The sequence below is a fragment of the Topomyia yanbarensis genome, chromosome 2 (assembly GCF_030247195.1).
Source record: "Topomyia yanbarensis strain Yona2022 chromosome 2, ASM3024719v1, whole genome shotgun sequence".
Lineage (NCBI taxonomy): Eukaryota > Metazoa > Arthropoda > Insecta > Diptera > Culicidae > Topomyia > Topomyia yanbarensis.
The window spans coordinates 78,286,114-78,303,972 of NC_080671.1; the positions used below are offsets into that span (position 1 = coordinate 78,286,114).

At 35.9% G+C, this 17,859-nt stretch overlaps 1 protein-coding gene across 1 annotated transcript in view; it reads right to left on the bottom strand.

The window, feature by feature from the left end:
* The window catches only part of LOC131678505 (uncharacterized), a 172,673-nt gene extending 156,447 nt beyond the window's left edge, over positions 1-16,226 (bottom strand). The window contains exon 1 of the mRNA XM_058958700.1: positions 15,237-16,226. The gene's annotated coding sequence lies outside the window, so the exon portion shown is untranslated. The remainder of the gene's footprint in view (positions 1-15,236) is intronic.
* Between the last annotated feature and the right edge of the window lie 1,633 nt (positions 16,227-17,859).

Sequence of the window (17,859 nt, forward strand, 5' to 3'; positions counted from 1 at the left end):
TAGTGACAAACAAGATTCAGGTTTAATTCAATCAATACTGTTGGTTGAAATTACCAACTAATTCATTTGTTAGCTTTTCAGTAGTTTCAACCAATATTTCGTTTGACACAACAAAATCATGATAAGTTTAACCGAACAAACCAGTTTGAAGAAAAAAAAACTAATCTTTTGTATCAACCAAAGGAGAGAACAACTCAAATTTAGTTGAAATTAAACAAAGATTATGTTGGTTTGTAACAAAGGAATTAGTTAGATCTAACAAATTTTATTTTGATTCAACAATGTTTCTATTTAAAATGTAAACAGAAGTATTTGTTGAACTAAACCAAATGCATGCGAAAAACGCGTATTTCAGTTTGAAACAGTCATTCGCCACGTTTTGTTGATTCAAAAAGGCCTGATTCTTCTGGGTGTAGTAGAAATTTTTGGACATTTGTTCCTCAAGTTGTTGTCTAAAAATCATGTCACAGAAGCTGCAATCCAGGAAGTAGTCATTACATTACGGGAAGCTGTCGCCGTACAGAAGAGTTACTTTGATAACTACTGTGCATCGTTCGAAAATGAAATCCATGAGGGAATGTATTTCGAACACAAATTTTGCAACATTTTTGATGTCATGTTCGGACATTCTGGTATATTTCGATCAGCGTACATTCGAAAAAAGTACTATCAGGAACATTACAGCTTTGTCCCTTCAATCCAAATCTCGCTTCAAAAAGACAACGAACACAAAGACGGTTTCTATCACTATGTCCCAATATTGGAAACATTGACCGCCATGCTGAATGATCCCAAAATATCTCGGGATATCTGACAGATTACTACGACGGCATTAAATTCAAAACCAGCTCATTTTTTCTCCGATAGGACCTTAAGGTGAAGATATGTGGAAGCCACCTTGCTAGGCACCGACTCGCTTGTTTACATTGAGAAAAACTGAAATCTGAAGTGAAAATTCAAACGCACAAATGAGAGTTTCCGAACATTTTCCTTTGGTCATCTGCACATTGGCAGAAAATTTGAAGTTTTGTTAGTAAACGATTAAAGTTTCGCGAGTGTATTTGCAGTGGTGTGTGAAAAAAGTGAATTCGAAAAAGTGCAATGAAAACGAGAAGAAGAAAAATAATGGCGATTTCGCTTGAACCTGAAACTGAGTCAGGTTCTAACCCCAACCGCTGTCAGTTCATACATTTTGATAGTAGTTGGGGTTAGGAACTGACTCAGTTTCGCCTCAAACAAAAACCACATAAGAGTGTTTCGAAAAGAAACCGCAAGTGAAGAGGGATGATATTTTCGCACAAAATAGGAGCTACAGATGGCATTCCGTCAAAAACTCGGATTGATTGTATAGGAAAATGTTCCAGCTTCCTTAAGTAGCAGTTTCGTGGCACGCCAAGCAAGGTTAGTGTGTTGAAAAACGTATTTTTATATTTGCTCATGTCAGATACATGGTTAGGCAGGGTAGAGGGGTGTGTGTGGCGTAGGAGCTATGTTGTGGCTCGCATGTATAATGTCCTTAAACCTTTTTCTCTATCAAGACGCTGCCGACTGGTCGTCAATGCTATTGACAACGCAACAGGCCGGTATAAACTACTATGCGTGTACATGATATTAGGAAACCTTGACCAACACTTGCGATGCAAAACCGAAAATGTTCAACTTGTTCTTCTTTGCAAAAATAGGGATTTTGCTTACTTCGATTTTGTTTGTATATTTCGAAGACTTGTTGAAGATATTAAGATACTGGAAGAAGATGGGATTGTTGTGCATCGTGGAGGTTTACCTGAAACGCTAAGAGGGTCATTATTAACTATTACATTATTTACTTTATTATCTATAGAGCTCGGTTGAATAAAGATGAAGAAATGCGAACAAAGCGCATTTTTACATGTTCTTGAATGTAGATTCAAGTGAATTGTGATGCTCCTGTTATGTGCATCTTGCGAGTTGTATTTATAAGTGTGTAGTTTAATCACTGAGAACTGGTATACAAGTAAAGTTTTCAACTTGTGTAAGAAATTGAACTGTCGCTTTGAAATGACAACAGCAAGTAGCAACTTGCCACTGGTCGGGGCTTCGATCGGCCAGCAATCGCTATACGAGACTTGTATGGAAACTTGGATACAATGATGACTCACGCATGCGAACCTGTATGCGATGGTGATTTTCAACGTATTTTCATTTAAATGTTTACAGAAAGTTTGTTCTAGTTTATATGTCTGTTATCTGTGGTTTAATCATCAGACCGTATGGTCGAATAATATTTTGGTTGTTTTTGTGTAGTTTTCAAATGATTTACAATAACGCTTTGATGTCAAAAGGAAAGTTACAGGAAATTTAAAAACCAATAAAAAGATCGTAATTAAGCAAAATAAGTGCAATGTCAAAACAAAATTTAAAACTATCACATTTCAGAAAATTTAATTGTTTTTGTTGGAGCAAAATCCCAAATATCTCGAAAACTATCACATTTTGGAAGATTTTTGTTAAATGCATTTTGATTTGCAATGGTACTTAGAATCATATTCTGTAATAAAAGTACAGTTGTGTATGTCAATTAGTATAAAATTTTAAAACATATAAACATAGAAAAACTTTTTTACCGATAAGTTCTCCATCATGCAATTACATTCGAAATGTTTCTTCTAATGAACATTTTTTTCAATGTATACTTTTTTCGTGCAGAAGTATTCATTCCCTGTAACTCGTTCTCAGAATTTTGCTATTTAAAATACTGTAAGCGAACAAAAAAATGAAAGCAATGCACGTAGAAATGTCTACGCCCTTTTGAGAAATTGCTCTTGTATCAAAATATTGCAACTGGCAGAGAAAATCATGGTGATTTGTAAACCGAACACAACTGCAAAGTTCCGTTCGAATCGGTGGTCATATTTTGTGGTCGGCCGATTTCTAATGGAATCCCTCTATAGTTTTATGTCTGTTAGTCTGTGGCAAAGATATCGATACCAGTGCAAGTGCAAACCTTTGATTGTATACGGATATCAAGAAATCAATGAAATAGGCACTCTGATTACCATAAAACTTATGTTATGTACGCAAAGAAACAAGTAGAGTTGGCAACACTGATTTTTACAGTGATACCCGTTAAACACAGTCGATCATTCAAACCGAATTCCTCAGCTCACTGCTTCTGACCGTGTGTCTGGTCGAACGAACCGGATGACCGAAAAATCGCCAGCAAAGGCGCAGTGCACAAGGTTGGAGAAAAAAAAATGGAAAGTTTGCTGGTCATCAGCGAGCGAAATGACGGAAGGAGATTCCCACAGACACAGCATGCAGCGAGGTTACAAACTCGATCTACCCCCTCTTTCCACGCTAATATTTTCATTGTGTTGCGCCTGATGGGCACACCGCGTGTGTGGCATTCCAACCGTTTTTTTTTCTCTCTTTTCATTTATTACGGATTCAAATTTGGTAGGTACCTGAAGAAAGCGCAACTCCCTCCGGACGCAAGTGCGAGGCAGGGGATCTTATAGCTGCGAGAAGTGACTGACAGCACGGTTTAGCTCCGATCGTCGCACCCGCGCGACTGTTTCTTTCAATCGCCGAAACAAAAAAAAACGCAAAGGTGGCATATTGCGAACACCTTACGAACGAGCTGCTCAGTTATTAGCTGGAGGTAGCGAGGGAATTTTTATATGTGTGTAAGGAATGTGGTTTGGAGTGAAAGAGGAATGTTTTTGTTTGCGAAATAATTTTCCTAGTCACTTCGGAGGGCACATACCAACCTGTTCATCTAAATTCGAAAAACATACACCGTGCTTGTTGCTGTTTCTTGCGGGGTTTGCAGACGAGTCAGCTGTTTTATTGTTCCAGTGGTGGCTGTTTATGCGACATACATGGTGGTTGGCAGTGGAGGCCGGAGAGGGTTCGCTGCTGAAGCGACAGAATTTGTCACTTTTAAACGTGTTGATTTTTGGCGCTGTATGACATTTTTGTAAAGAATTATCGCATACTTTCGGAGTGTTATGTTTCAGAGACTTGCGATGGACACGTACCGAATGGATTACGTATGATATGGAAAAATTCGTTACAGCATTTGGTGACAAAACGTGAGTAAATAACATTACAGGTTTTGGGAATCTCTTCCCGGTAGTTAACATAGGTACTAGAATTTCAATTTGTAACCAAAACTCACATATGCATAACTTATTCATTTGATCAAGAGTGGCAACACTTCCGAATAGCTCGGTCGTGTCTTTGTGTTCATCCCTGATCTTTTGAAGTTTTTCAGTGAAGTGAATGAATTTAACTGGAAAAAGAAACCAATTGTTCACTAGGTCATTGAGTTCTGTTTTAGTCGGTGAAAATATTGCAAGAATAGTGCATTTTGTAATGAGATTTTAGCGCATTTTCGACAATTATGTGTGTGATTCGAGCCGCTAAAAAGTACACTCGTTAATTCTCCATTCTTGACTGTCTGATTCTTCATTTTGGTAATCAATAACGAGCTGTATAGCGTAAAACTCTGAGTAGCCATGTGCCGCCTATCTTTCATAGCATAAACCAAGAAAACGAATTTCATTTTGACAAGCACCATACAACTCGCGAACAAAATCAATGGATACGCAATAAAAACGTAATATTTCTTAATGAAATCTGAAGACAAGGGGAAGAAAGTTGGTTGTCTTTGAACTCCAGTCTTATTTTTTAAATAAATCACTTTTAATAAATATCTTTAAATTATAATTAAAGATTTTCATTCGGTACAAAACACTTTACTAGCCCTTTGACGATTGAATTTAGTTTGTCAATGACACTTTTAAAAAGAAATTCACCATTTTATAACGAAAATTATATTTTGCTTGTATTTTTACAGCTCCATTAACCCTAGAACGTTGCACTTGCGTTTTCCACCTTAGAACGTTGCACTGGGGTACAAATGTACCCCAACGAATTGATCGCAATATTCGCAGGTAAAAATGCAAACAAAAGAAATGTACAGTACATCATTTTCTTCGTTTTTTCATTGCGAAAACTGCTGTGTAAGTAAAACAACTAATTTTTTTGAATCAATGATACATAAATTGGTTTGAACAGAAATAGTGAAAAATCGTTGTTTTGACTTTTTTCACAAAAAAATACTATAACTTTGTGAATTTTCGACCGATTTGAAAAAAATCAAATGATTCCAAACGTTGAAAGAATGGTCTAAAAACGGTATAAAATGGAATTTCGATATTTTTAATTTGGAAGAGTGAAAGTTTAAAAATTGGTTTTTGGAAAATACCACGGGGTGGAAATCGAAATGCAAAAAATATTTCTGACCAGTAATACATTGGTAACACGCAACGTTACTGTTACAAATAACTTCTGTGCGCAAATTATACTTGCGAGCCATTGTTTTGAAAAACTATAAAAAAATAAACAACACAACAATAAAAATCAGCAAAAATGAGAACGATTTTTTCTACTTCAAAATTAAACTAAATTTATTAAAAAAAATGATTTAAAACGATTTTATAATACTAATTGTTACTTACGTAGTAAAACAACCAGTATTTAAACTGGTATTGTCACGAGTCACATTTCCGCTGACAGCACAAAACCTGACGAAACGCTAACGGCAACCGTACACTAGGGTACAAAAATACCCCACGCCAACTTTGACACCTGTTTTCACGAAGGCTATAAGCAAACTGGCTATACCACCCTTTCCTGCTTTTACTAGGAACTCTAAATTGAATTATGGTTAGGGTCCCAGGTCGATAAATGCCGAATTCTCGTCTTCACACGGCTCCAAAGAAGGCATGGGGTACATTTGTACCCCAGTGCAACGTTCTAGGGTTAACAAACATGATCAGTTTGACTGTAGTGCAGCCCTATGCGTCGTTTCGTCGTTAGACAACGAACAGAGGCGAATATTTCACGGATATTAAGATGTCACACCACCGTTGATTTCTGTTATTGACTAAAACATGCTTTAGGGTCTTCAAATTAATATGTCAATATATGGAACGCGACAATAATATATAAATGATCTAATTTTCAATTCGGTTAAAATATTATTCTTCAGTCCCTACCCAAGTAACCACTAAACGGTAAAAATAACGTCAATTCGTTTCTATAGTTGCTTATAGAACATGGGTAGCAGAGCTTCTAGGTTCAATATCGTACTCTAGTGCTGCCCAAAGGTTACTTTTGACAAAATATTCAGCTGATATACTGCCTACTCCTACTTTTTCCACATTGCATTGCCATTGCACAATATTGGCTAAACATTTACACTAATGTTGCATTGAAACTCAATTATAGCATTAACAAAGCAAACATGTTATCTATATTAGCATCATAAATGCATACATGTACATCCGAAATATAGCATTACCGATTAATTTGTATAATTTGTAAGACCGCAATCATTACTAGTAACTTTTGGAGAATTTGATCCATGTTTTTCATATTCTTTTGACGTGACTACGTCTTACCTTTCAATATAGAGGCCGCTTTTAAAAATTTCGGAAGAAATAAAAGAGAAAGTTTTTGAACGTTAGTAACTTTCATTGTACTGAACGGAATTGCACTATATTTGCACTAATCAGATGACTAATTTTGTATTAAAATTCGAAGTAGGTATGGCTTATAAGAATATCGCAAAAACTTTCGAAGGTGGAACAGAAAACCAGAAATTTGATAGTCTATTTCAGGCAGAGCCGTTATTATGGTTCACCTAAGAGTCCTAATCGAATATTGACAAGATGTATAAGTCCAGCGTACATTCTTGGGCTAAGTGCTTCATTCATCGTTCGCTAGTCGAATGAGAAGCATGATGATACACGGTTAGATCAATCAGAATCAGCCCTTTTCTACACTATGACAGATCGCTTTTTAGAACGAATGGGATCGCATTCTAAATAACGACAAATCAAAATCAAACGGGTGTCAGACTCGATCCAAATAACATTAATTAATACAACAATTATTATAACATTTCGTCGAAAATGCCTTGCGTAATAACATTTCAAAACAACTCTGAAAGCAAGGAATATTTTCACGCAACAACTAACAAGACACGATTTGTTAAGCCTAGAAATTTTCTAGAATATTCCAATAAAAACCATGGCAAGTTTTGAAGATGCAGTTGTCTTCCGTAACAACCCACAGTATATAAAAATTGTGTATTTTTTTAATAGGCATTTAATATCTGTCGAATTTTAACACATTTCCAGCCTTTTTCGCGAAACTTCAAAATACCTAAAAATCCTACGTGGATCGCTTGCCATCGTTCTAAGGAAAAACATTTGGTTTTTGGCTCTAGTTCAATAATTTCGGGAGATAGATTTCCGACCGTGAACCCTTTCCAAAAAACTCGCCGGTGGAAAATTGCTGCACAGCCGCCGTCTTTTCGATGCCTGTAGATGATTTACCTATAACTATTTTACTTCCTACGAGGGCCCAAACAATGTCAACAGCAATGCAGCAACAGTCACGGAAGCCCTCTCGTGGAACGAAATAAATAGCTATCCTAAAAAAAATGTCGATAAAGGTGTACCCTCCGCGACCTGAACGCGAACGTACGCTCCACTCATACATAAGGAATCACGTGATTCCTTCGAAAACGAGGAAAAATAAACCCACTATAAGGTTGGCTGGAACTGTTTCAGTTTCCCCCCCGAGGCTTCCCACTGCTTGTGGTACTGCGCTATGTTTTGGTGGATTTCGAGAACTGGTTTGCTCTTGTGGTGTGGCTTAAATGTGTATGAGTGCGAAACTTCAAAACAAACTACCTGCAGCTACGAATGAAATGTGTCTAAGCCCTGGAGGTGTCGCGGGCCTAAACCTTTATAGCCATTTTTAACGATCGCTCTAATCGATTGAGAGAAGGGCCTATCATGTGGCCTCTTGTAACAATGACGATGACATTATCGTCATAGAGTTAAAAAGTGACGCTCTGCAATTTTTTTAACCTTTAAAGTACGATTGCGATACTTCAAAACATTGCAATGCTTGTTCTCAGTAGCGATTGGGTATTGGCTGGATTATTAGCTCACGTTCACTGACCAGTCTTGATCTGAGTGCAACTCGAAGCTGCAGTTGCATTATGTCAAACCAACACAAAGCCAATAGATCGATCGAATAAAGAGAACGTACCTAATAGTGACAACGAAATCCAGTTAAAAAAGCAAAACTAGTTTTTCGTCGAGCGAAACACGTCATTTAGCAAACTATAGGTATATTCTATAGACATTGGACACGTTTTATGTTATGCATTGCGTTGCTCTGGTTGCAGCATGAATAACAACAAACGGTGACTCAACTTTACCACTTAAATGCCACAGAAATGTTTGTTGGAGAATTGTCCATTCAATGGCATCGGTGTAGCACTTTTTTGAAAATGAAAGCTTCAACTTCAAAAAACAGTTGATGAAAATTTTGAATGAACAAACTATGTGTATATGCAAAAAGTACAATCGTTAGCAAGAAAGTACACCTTTTTACTCGTTCAAACTCTACAGCCAGATAGAAAGTATTTGGGAGTCTGACACCCTATATTATTTCTAACGTAACATTTTTTTACTCGAATGGCAAAAGAAATGTTGTGAAATTAAATGAGCAATATAGGAACATCGACTGAAACTCTCGATTACAGAATGTTTTTGTGTGCGGCGCACAAGTAGGTACCCACTTAATGAGTGACTCGCTGGAGCCACGCGTCGCGTTAGCTACCCGAGAGCTAGAGGCGAACCCATCATCATAATCCTACCGTACGCATGCGGAACAGCAGCCGGTCAAACGCGTACGGCATAAAAACATGTAAAATCAACCACATCATCGCCTGCAACTGGTCGTTGTATTGACATAGCAGTCATTATACGATCAAGAGCCTAACCAGGGTCGTACTAGAATTTAATTCTGTGGCAATGTTACAAGCAGCTACCTATCTGTCAGCAGGGTTCTAGACAAATATACAGGAACAACATTTGTGCATATACCGTGATTAAACTGAAAAAGTTTTGTGGCTCATTCTAATTACAATTAAAGGAGAGGAACTATTTTTCACCCCCTCCCTAATCTTCGTCTACTACAATAATATATGTGATTTATTATATTTTCGAGAAATATTTTTTTAGTGTTATTTTAAACTTTACCATGTAAGTAGGGGTTTCCCCACTACCTACCAGCAGACCCTATTTGTCAGGGCGGCCTAGGAGGTGCTCCCTACTCCTTCTACAATAATCAACTGCTGTTACTCGCTGTATACTGTCAAAGATGGGCAGGTGTGTGACTCCCTCAGATCAACTTAGTTAAACTGTATTGCGCTTTAGAGTTTTTATGTTCCAATACTGGGGTACTGTTTCAAAAATTGTTGCTGGGATTTTTTCCCAGTTTTTAAATTCGAATAACTTCCGTTGTACTGAACAATATCACTATATTTTTGTACTATCTGATCAGAAATATGTTCCACTGTTTTGTATGTAAGTCTATTAAATGTACGACTACGGAAATAAAATTGTGAATTTTATGAATCAGTAATTATCGGTCCGTTCTTTTCGATCGACGAGTTGAAATGCTCATAGTGTTATTAGCACCGCCCCTTTGATGTAGGCGAATGATGACTCGCATGAAAAGAATTGCCAAGTATTAGCAGGTTTGAGTGAAAGTAAAATATACATTTTGAAAGAATTGAAAGTATTTTAAACTTCTTTTATTGTAGAATGCTTAATGTTATTACTAGCATTGTGCACGTACTTAAAGAATTTAAAGTGCATGTTGGCAAATATGTTGCGTATTCTAAGTACGAATGCGCTGTATCTATAATCTTTTCTGTATTTCGCCTCTCGATCTTTTTTGTGTTAATCACGAAATAAAACGAGACAAACCGAAACCAGGAATCAAAGAGAGCAAAAAATGATCAATCAATTATAAACGAATCAAGATCATCAAGATTTAACTTATTTTTCACTTTTTTCCAATTCGTTTATTTGATATGGCACGTTTGCGTTAGCTTAAAGGTGACATTTTTTTCATTGTTTTACATTTTGAATTTCTTAAAACATTTCAATATTATTTTGTTTTATATAATGAAATTAAAAAAAAGATAACGTTACAGCTGATTTAAAAATATACAAGAGGGGATAATATAATATTCGTAAGATTAGGGGGACGGATCATTTTGTGTGTTCGTTGTATAGTAATGCACTTTATGATTTTCAGAAGAGAGATTGTTGGAGCAATCAATTATTAACTAAGCGGAACATTTTTTTTTGCTTAACATAAATGCTTTTGGAATTACCATTTGACAACCTGTAACTAAACTAGTTATGGAATTTGCGTTTCGACTTCGTCTCATCAGTATGCGACACTAACTTAGTGACAGGAAGAAGCTAGCGCCAAATTGGCGCTAGCTCCAAAGACAGAGACACTATTTGTTTTCTTGAGCATAAATAATGTAGTTATAGGTTTCCCCGTTTTTTCCTTAATGGTTTTCACCCAAATTTTTCTCCTTAGAGACAAAATATAGCAAAGTAATAAAGTTGCATTATTTTTTTTATTAGTCGTGAATTAATTGGGTCTGTGTCATCTTTCATACTGAAGGTGAGTTGCGAAATTTCGTCAAAATCGAATAAGATCGCGTCTACTCGTGAACAGATTTGGTAAGAAATTGCGCAGGTTACGAGGAATGAGTACCCATTAGTGATAATATAATTTCATTAAATTTGTTATATTAAAATTAATCTAATTTACTCATGAGCAATAATAAAACATGGATTAATTTACATTCCAAGTACTAGATGTTCACGAAAGAAACCTTTTCTAATTTATCTAGTGGTGTGCCTTTCTTATTTATACAATTTACGATTCAACAATTGTTTACGTTGAATGTGATTTTGTAAATTTCTATTAAATTATTTTTACACTTGATACATTTATATTAAAGTTTGAAAATTGTAACAAAGGAGAAAGACTTTTAGTCAATAATATTATCTCAGACAATTTGATGCCACTTTTAAACCTTCCCTGACAAACTTTTTTGTGGGAAAATTAGTTTAAAAAAAAATCTTAAATTTGTTGTAATCAAAAAACTCAAACAAACTTCTGTGATGAAAATAGATAAAGTAGAGCGGGGTCAAGAAGGTCAGTTTTTTGGCGAGCTCTTGCGATGGTATTTTTGCACTGATTTTGATAAACAAGCACTCGTTGTAAACGTTATACATTTTGGCAATAATGATTTTATGTCTGGCTAAATATTTGTTAAGCTAAAGTCAATAAGGCGAAAAGACTTTTTTCAATGTTTTTAAAATCTGGGGGTACGATAGGTCACTACATTAGAGGTTATATGAAACAACGTACACGCCTAGAAAATTCCCGGTTCAATTTTTATTTGAAGAGTATGAATATTGCAGATTATTTAAAAATTATTAACACATCATTCATTGACGTTATTCAAGTAAGAAAATGAGTAAGTGGCAAATGATATGCAAAATCATGAAACCACGGTAGGAAATGTTAAAAAAAACCTGTTTTTTCTGCAGATGCGTCTGGTTTTGTACTTGCGAATGACTTCTTCGGTGTCCTCGTCGTCGCCAGAGTGTGTAATGTAAGTTGTGCATTCCGGCTCACGTGGTTGCTTAGTTGTTGGACGACCACGTTTGTGCCTTGGAGCATTTTTTTTGGATTCCTTTTCCTTCTGTTTTTCGATCATGTTTTTTTCGATTATCTACTTCAACAACACCTTAAATTATTATTGTTATCTCATGGAAAATATTTGGCGCGCTTTCATTGATGAAGGGCACTTTCCTTTCACACGAGCACGTAATGCTTCGAACGGAATCATGAATTATTTAGAGGCTGACTGAATAGTGGCGCCATTTTGAACAGATGCAATTGCGTTCTACATGTCCTCTTCATTTCGTTTGGGCGTCTTTCACACAAAATAATTTTCCTGTCAAAATAGTTCAAGTGTCCCCAAGTGTATGTTTCATGTTGATGTCCGTTTTTTTCTAGATCAAAAATATTGAAAAACCAACACGAAACTCGTATTCAGCATTGACTTTAACGTAAGAAAAAACTCACTTGACTTTTTTTTTACATTGAATTAATGTACTGTACTGAGGACGAAATACACTGCGTTTTCGCAAAACAACACGCGAAAACATAAACGACGCTGCAACTAATACAGCTGATCCACGGTAACAGCCGTAATGACAATCGTGAACAATTTTCTCTACCATGTATCTAATTCACGCAACACGAGCGACCGCTGTAATAACAGCAAAAATGATGCCATATACCTATTGTACCCCTATACCTATTTGACACCATTCTACTCTACTACGGATATAAAATTGTTCTCAAAATGGTGAATAAATTGTATTCAATTTCCCTTCAGTAACGCCCATTTATTGCTTTTATTTTGTGAACTTCAGTCCCGATATCCGCCACTTCACAACTTTTTTTAAAATTATTCATACAACCAAAGGTTGACGCGTGATTTTATTCATAGATTTAGGAACATTATTCAGAGTGCGACTATACGACGTAAACTGATTCATGATTTATTACATTTTGATCATGATTTGGTTTTCGTTTCGAATCAGTTCAGAAAATCAAAACATATTTCCTCATGAACTATTTCCCTAAACTCGGAATACTATTCATGAATCCTTTCAAACATCGTGAACGAGTTCATGATTCTAATATAATAAACTAATAGTAATAATTCGATATCTGTGCTCGTTAAATAAATCATAAAATATTATTCATGTATTCGTGAACTAGTTCATGATTTCTAGTCACAACTCAGCATTCATGCTCGTGAATAGTTTACAAAATCATGAAAAAAATTTCATGTATTCTTAAACTAGTTCATGATTCCTACCTCTCAATAGTCGGGACTGACCATTCGTGATCGTGAAATAGTTCACAAAATCAGAAAATATTATTCATTTATACGTGAACTGATTCTTGATTCATAGTCAATTACTCACAATGCACTACCCGTGCTTGTGAAATCATAAAACATTATTCGTGAACTGGTTCATGAGTCCTAGTATATTTGTCACAACTCATCATTCGTGCTCGTGGAGGGTTCATAAATGATGAAATAATATTCATGTAAACGTAAACTAGTTCATGATTCCTATTATAATAGATGCGGCTGACCATGCGTGTCGTGAAATAGTTAAAAAAAATATTAGTCATGTATTCATGAACTGGTTGCTGCTTACTAGTATAACAATCACAACTTTCGTATTCGTAAAATAATCAAAATTTCGTTCGTGTATTCGTAAACTGGTTCATTATTCCTAGTATAATATTCACGACTGACCATTCGTGCTCCTGAAATATTTCATAAAATCATAAAATATGATTCAAGGATTCGTTAACTGGTTCATGATTCCTAGTAGATAATTCACGATCTTTTTAGAGTGCTTGTAATATTTATAACATATCCCTAATTAGATTCAATTTCATGCAACCCCGTAATGCCAAATGAACTCTTTCACAAAATTTGTCTTTTTTATGAAATATCATATAATTATGTTCAGATATTCGGTACGACCAGCAGATATAAGAAAACTATTAGGAACTTGAACATCGTTATTCATTTGATGAAAATTAATGTGATGTCCGAACTGAAAACGAAAACAGCAATGAGCACCAAAAATACATTATAGAACCACACATCGTGTTCATGATATAGTTTACAAAACAAGACACCGCGAATAAGTCACCCGTTTATGATCCAGTATATATTGTGTCGTTAGTCCGACTAAAAAATCCAGTTGGAATCTCTTGATAAGACGAACAAAAATTACGAATAACATGATCAAACTCCTGATATGTACATGAGTCACATTACTCAAGGTGAAAAATTCGAAAGTCAGCCCAAGAATAAAATAGGACGATAACGTGCATAAATTAAGAAAATCGTGACTAAGAGGAAACCTTGAACAAACATCACATTACCCTGCCAAAAAATCTAATATCATACTTATGAATAAAATATCATGATTACATGAACTCATGGATAAATATCACCGTAACAGTATCATAAATGACAAAAATCGCAAGAAAACTCCTGAAATCATGAACATCGCAAAAATGTCGGTTCTTTTAGTTGGTATAGTTTATACGACCCAGTGTATCCCCAAATTATGTACAAAATCTAAACATGGTCATGTAACGACTAAAGTAACCCATTCAATCATTGAAATGTAACGACATTTACATTTTTGACAGGAACTAGTTGTTGAAAAAAGTTGAAAACACAAATAGTTTCATGAAACAAGATCACGATTTTCGTAAATCGTTTAATTCACAAAATCGTGATTTTTTCATGGACTGATGAACGTAGTACGCATAAAATCAGTTTCAAAATTCAGTTAAACAGGATGTCCATATTCCGAAATGGGATTGTAGTATTAATTGAAACATAAGGAAGGTATAGGGCTATGGGCAATAGATTCTCACAAAAAAATTGCTTTCTGGATTCTGGATATCTCAAGGGCTAGACATTTCGTACATTTTCAAGACATAAAATAACAAAATTTGACTTCCATAATTCCATGTACTTTTGAAAATTATTCATATTATTTATATGAGAATTTCAAATGTTGAAGCTTGTGGAAATTGACTAAAATATCGAGAAAATAAAACGAATTTCATTTTTAATACCAACACCTCCAGAAGAGCCTATGTTTACCAATGTAACCAACGTAATCCTATTGGCAATTTCTTCCGCACCTCAACTGCGATGTCGAAGATTGGAAGAGATTGCATAAGAGATTCCTAAATAGAACGCTAAATAGTTCAGCATCTTTCAAGTTCCAAAAATCTAATTTTCATCCCGGTTAGAAGGTAGATTTTCGAAGTTAAGGTATAACCTTTCTATGTGATGAAAAAGGTAAAAATGAAAAATGACCAATCTTGACTTTTTATAAATCTTATCAATTGTCCGTCACTGTATACATACATTGCAAATTAAAATTGTACCGTTAAAATATATAATCAAAAAGAATAAATTACTTTTTGTGCTTGCACACTTTCCAATAATCAGTTTGTTTTCTGTGTTGTAGTTCTGGTGTTAATTACCTGCTATATATTCACACCTTTAAATGAGTATGAAGTGAGACAAAAATATAAAAATTGGGGTAAAAATTCATCCCATATTTGCGAATCATAACTATAAATAGATCAGTATAAACCAACCGAACATCCTCTTAAATTCCTCTACCGCATATTCTAATTACAGGTAACACACAATTTCTTACTTTTTCAATGTTCGCTCCACAACGTCGCTTACATCCTAAAGAATTCACTTTAATTCCATCTCCTCATATGCTATTTCTGCATCAGAGAGCCGTCTCTGTTGTTGTTGTTTCTGTTGTTGTCGATGTTGGAAACGAACTACGATCACGGTTGGTGCCCACGACACACGTCGTTCTGTGTAGGTCCGTCCACATCAATCCTGTTGCGTATCCTCGTACCACTGAATGCCTTGCTTAACTGCTGCTGCGCGAGTCATCCAACTCAGACCACTAACTGACCACCGTTGAAATGTGTGGATACGAAACCAAGATCACTGCACTACAGACTGCACTCTCATTTCCGATTCTGCGTCACCAAGCATGCACCACTTTGGCCGACGAACGTCCGAAGATTGTATAAAGAAAAAAAAACTCCCTACACACGGCACTGCTTTATCACTTGAACGGTGGAGAAAAATATTACTTCCGAAAATTGTTTCGTTGTACTTCTTGCGTTTCAAATTGGAGAATTATCTTTCTGTTTTCACACTTATTTTCAGTCGCTTTCCGATTTATATCCTCAATTGTTTAGCGACTATATTGGCACTGATATTTTCAGTAGAAAACTAAATAAAAACTTGCTTGGAATCAACGTTTGCTAGGCTAAACGTCTAAAAAGTTAATTCACTGCTTCAAAAACACAACTCCGCAACTTTTTCCAGATAGAAACCGAGCAAAACCTGAATCCACCGCTTTCACGCCGTAAAACAAAACTGTTCTTTGATCGAGTGAATGATTCTCGCCTGTACATTTGTGCTCAAAAAAACCCTCAACTATTGCACCAATCAACACAGTTCACACAAACAGCAACTCACAAATTACATTATCGTTGTCATTAACAAACAATAAAGAACGACCACGACAATATGGATTTTCCTAGCCCCGACCGAGGAGCCGCAAAGGCCGACGCGGAGACACCTCTTACACGGTTCCGTACAAAAGTTCGAATGAAATCGTAAATTTAGTTTCTTCTTTTCTCTGGCCTGCATTCCAAAGCAAAGGCGCTTTCTGTTTGGCTCCTGCCAACAGCCACGCTAGTGTTCGTACAATCGATCGGCAACTTTATTCAGGTGTTCAGTTGATGTCCGTGCCAACCAGCAACTGTGTGAATACATATCACACAGAGCTGCCCGACACGCTCACCTGGGAACACCCTGCCGTATAATAGGCACCACGCGAAAAGCTTCAGGTGCACGAGAACTTGCGCTACCATATAGAAGAGCTTTCAATAATGTCGACAGCATGGTCGAGCAAAGTAACTTCAAGCGTGTCATGTTTGGTGGCTGGTGGTTGCCGCGGTAACTTGCATGTTGCGTTGAAGTTTTAGCATCACGTGCAAGTGGTTGTATGCAAGTCCGGGTAAGAAAATATGGTTCCAAAGAACGATTTTCCAACGGTATGTTGCTTCAATATGTAATTGCGCATAGAGACGCCCGTCCGAAGCCGAAGTTGACCAGTAGTTGGTTAAGGTACATTAGCCACCAAAGCAGTGGCGAATGTTATGCTGTTTGTTGCCCTAGTAACCGTCACGTTGGAATTAATTGAAATTTTCCACACGATCGAAATTTTTATTGATTTGTAGGATTATTTTGAAGCATGTTTTTATATAATAATCACATTAGATAGCCAGACGTCCTGGATTAGACGGGTCAGTAACGGATTTGATAAATCCACTTTACCTGATGTCCCAGAAAAGTGCTCGTCATTTTCCAATTTGATTTTTTTTCGTAATATGATCACAGAAAATGAGATCTAAGAGTTTGCAATTTATAGGAACTTATTTCACTAAAAAGTAAATTGTTCAATGTTCGTAACATATGTAATTTTCTGGCAACCAGAAATTAGGAACTTACTGCTATTACAGTGATCAACATTCGTTTGGTCGAGCACGACGAAATTTCCGATTTGTTTCAAAGATGGACTTGTTGTTCCAACAGCGAACACAAAAGGTTCATAGTGAAAGTTTGCGTAAGATATGAAATATACTGTTCATATATTAAATTCATATATTAAATTAATTACCGGACATTACGTGGAGTAAATTAAAAAACAACTGAAACAAACAATCTTCATTAAAAAGAATTCATAGAATGGCAAAGAGAATTTTGCAATGATAGATCGAATGGTATAATTCCATATCGACACCTGAGTACCCAACAAAAAACGAAAGCTGAACAAGACTTTGATTAGAGATAATAAGCTGAACAAGAACTGTTTAATCCAAAAATTTTTGAGAGCGGTACGGCTGGAATCCAATTTTTATTACCACAAGCTATATTTAAAAACTGCAGTAGATTGATTAGTGTTGCCAGTTTTGTGTATTTTCTCACCAAATAAATAATCGACGACAGTTCAAGTTATCAGTCATATTTGAGTCGCACTTTCCAAACAGGAGTGGCAGGTTGAATAGTTTGTGGTATTTTCGGACAAAGAAAAGAAATTCGTATTGACTGCCGACTGCTAGTTATTATTAGCACACGGTGTCTTTGTCGAACAAATTTATTAAAAAAAAATCGGCATCTGTAAAACTTCGGGATATGAAAGAATGGACTTTTCCCTTTCATTTGAAAGTAAAATTAAAATATTC